The sequence below is a fragment of the Elephas maximus genome, chromosome 16 (assembly GCF_024166365.1).
Source record: "Elephas maximus indicus isolate mEleMax1 chromosome 16, mEleMax1 primary haplotype, whole genome shotgun sequence".
NCBI classification, from domain to species: domain Eukaryota; kingdom Metazoa; phylum Chordata; class Mammalia; order Proboscidea; family Elephantidae; genus Elephas; species Elephas maximus.
In genome coordinates, this window is record NC_064834.1 from 70730780 (window position 1) to 70734523 (window position 3744).

Here is a 3744-nt window from a genome sequence, read left to right on the forward strand (position 1 = left end):
CTATATAAAAAGCTATATTCGGAGACACCTCCCTTCCATCTTTATCCTTTCTACCCCTATTCCTACTTACTCCATAGGTAATTGGTTTTATTAGATTCTAGGTTATTCCTCTTATGTATGTTTGGGTTTTGCTCTGGTCTGGCTCCTGCATTTGGCTCAGTCATCATCTGATCTCTGGTTCTCAGGACTTGAGCCAGCAAGCTAGACTCAAGCTTGCTGTAAACTGCTACAAAAAAACCTCTTTAAAGTGTTGAAAAGTAAAGATGTCACTTTAAGGACTAGGGTACGCCTGACTTAAGCCATGATATTTTCAAAAGTCTCATATCCATGCAAAAACTGGACAATGAATAAGGAAGTCTGAAGAAGAATTGATGCCTTTGAATTACAGTGTTGGCGAAGAATATTGAAAGTACCATGGACTGCCAGAAGAACAAACAAGTCTGTCTTGGAAGAAGGACAGCCAGAGTGCTCCTCAGAGGCAAGGATGGCAAGACTTTGTCTCACTTACTTTGGACATGTTATGAGGAGGGACCAGTCTCTGGAGAAGGACATCGTGCTTGGTAAGGTAGAGGGTCAGCAAAAAAGAGGAAGACCCTTGATGAGATGGGTTGACATAGTGGCTGCAACAATGGACTCAAACACAGCCATGATTTTGAAGATGGCGCAGGACCAGGCAGTGTTTCATTCTATTGCACACAGAGTCACTATGAGTTGGAACCAACTCGACAGCACTTAACACAAACAACATGTTTGTTTATGTAAAACAAAGTAAATGCTTAACGTGTGCGAGTGTGTATTTTTCCCTTTACTCTTAATAAAAAGTAGCATACTAAATACTATTCTTTTGAACCTTGCTTTTTCCATTTAACTATAGATCCTTGATGTACCCTGAGCAGGGCTTTGTTTTGACCCCCTGCTGAGAATTTGCATTTCCACCTCAGATACACTGAATCCGAGTCTACATTTTAACAAGATCTCAATTGTGGATTCTGATTCAGTATGTCTGGGGTGAGAATATAAATTCTCAGCAGTGGGTTGAACCAAACTGGGCTGAAGCCCTGACCTGAAGTTTATGCATCTACTCTTCCGTGCATGGGCATTTGGGTTATTTCTAGTATTTTGTTAAATAAACTACACAGCAATGAATGACCTTTGCATAGCTATTTCTTACTCATAGAGGTAGATTCTCAGGGTAAATTCCTAGATATGGAATTTCTGGGTTAAAGAGTTATCTGCTTGGATTCTGAGACAATTGAAATAGAGAAATCAGGTGGATAGAGAATAAAATGTCAGCTTAATTATTCTTAGAAAAGTTGGAAAAGTGGCTTAGGTACCCAGGAATGATGGGTTTCTTATTCTGAATCCCAGAATTAGGCAGCCTCAGTCACCTAGCCCCATCACCTGTCTGTCAGTTTGTCATACTGTATGGCTTTCACGTTGCCATGATGTTGGCAGCTATGTCACCCACATTTCAAATACCAACATGGCCACCCATTCATTGTTCATTAGCCAAAAGATGAAAACAACCCAAGTGTTCAACAGATGAGTGGGTAAACAGAATGTGCTATGTTCAATCATAAAGAGAAGTGAAGTCCTGATACATGCCACAAGATGTATAAACCTCGAAAACATTATGTGGAATGAAAGAAGTCAGACACAAAAGGACAAATATTGTTTGATGCCACTTATGTGAATTAGTCAGACTAGGCAGATGCGTGAAGACAAATGTTCACTACTGCTTACCTGGGGGTGGGGCAGGGAGGAAGGGAAGTGAAAGCTGAAGGAACTCTGCGTTTCCTTTTCGGGGTGATGAAAAACTTGTTGGAAGTGGATAGTGGTGATGGTAGCACAACATGGTGAGTGTGTGTAGTTAATAGCACTGAATTCCACACTTAAAAATGGCTAAAATGGCAACTTTTTTGTTATCTATATTTTACTGCAATAAAATTAAAAAAAAAAAAAGAACACCTAACAGGTACACTGTAATCAAATTGTGATCCTGGTACCAAAGTAAAATAACTGTTACAGAGAAAGTAAACTTGTTTATGACTGGTGGAGATGTGAGAAGAAAATGTAATTTATTTTTTTCATGCCATTCATAAGTTATCTCTAAAAAATCTCTAGAATGCCTTTAATCAGAGTGTTTTTAAAGCCACTCGGCAGAATTTTGCCATGTCCGTGTCTATTGTTGCTTTTTCCACACATAGTTGAGTCAACAGCACATATGTGAGCCTTCACAATCTATATCACAATGAAAATGATTTGACCATGTCAGTTATGTGGAGGCTCCATGCTTTCTAGGACGGTTGGACTGAGGGCTCTGTGAGAATAAAAACCTTGCTCATTTGTGTATGTTCCTATCCATAGCAACAAGCCCAGAGCTGCCTCTTCCTAGGTGCTAAATCGATACTTGTTGAGTGGCTGATCAATCTCTGAAGCCTGGTACTCTCTTAACCATATATATGTAAGTACCTACCTACATACCTAATTTACCTATGTAGATCTACCTATCCCAACCAAGAGAGATCTACCTATACATCCACTAGTATATTCCTTACTCTGTTGAAAGTGCCTTTCACATGTCCATACATTTGATTCTCACAATCTTATAAGGTCAGTACTCTATCATTCACATTTTACAGATAAAGAAACTGAGACAGAGGTCACACAGCCCGAGGTCACACAGCTAGTGAGTTGTGGAACTAGCATAGCCTTGTGGTATTTTTAAGCCTCAGCACAGTCCGTCCGTCTGTCCGTCTGTCCGTCCATCCATCCATCCGTCCATCCGTCCATCCATCCATCCATCCATCCTTACAAAGGCTGTCTGTTCTCCAAGTCCAGGTTCTTATAACATGGGAAGAAGTGGAGTAGTATAGTTTTTTTCCTTTTGTACGCGTTCTCTAACCTCAGAATTCTAATCCAAGCTGAAGACGGGAAAAGTGAAGACCCAAGAAAATTGAACTGAGTGTGTGCATGCGTGTGTGTGTGTGTGTGTGTATGTGTGCATGTACACTCCATGAGAGGGCCTAATTGAGAGAGGGCAGAGAGACCCAGCAAGAGAAACCTTAGGATCTCAACGGGAACTTTGCAATGACTCTTTCTGGTAACATACTAGCAAGACTTTTCTGACATTTAAAAAATTCTGTTCACGTGTTTTTGGTGATGGCATTCCCCTTGAAGGGGAAGATTAAAAATATAACATAGCTGAAAATGCTCTTGAAGCTGAGGGAAAGTATTTAACATTTAATAAATTCTGACCCTTGAGCGTTAAAGTATATGTCAGTGACCGTACATATTAAATCTGATTTTGGTTTTCTGTTTTTTTTTTTTTTTTGTAGCATTAATCATGGTGACATTTGGATTTTAAGGAAAAAATAATTAAGACAAAAAACAGGAGCGGGTGGCCCTAGTCCATATTCCACTTTCTAAAACTTTCTGTGGGTAAACTTCCCTTAACAGAGATGGCTTGGTTTTGCTGATGGTGTACTTTCAATAATGAATAATTCAAAAGAAGGACAGAGTGGGTGTTAGCTGAAGTCGGGAAAAATATCTTTGAAGTCCTGGGCCTTCCGAAACAGCCATCTCGCTACACCAAGCTTCTCTAAGGGAAAATGGCACTGTTCTTAGGCTAATGGGAAGTAGTGGCGTGATCAGTGACGTCCTTTTCTTGGAACCCTCAGATGGAGTTTTGCCACCTCAACCTCTCCATGTCACTGCTCTGGTATCCGGAATATTGTCAAAAAA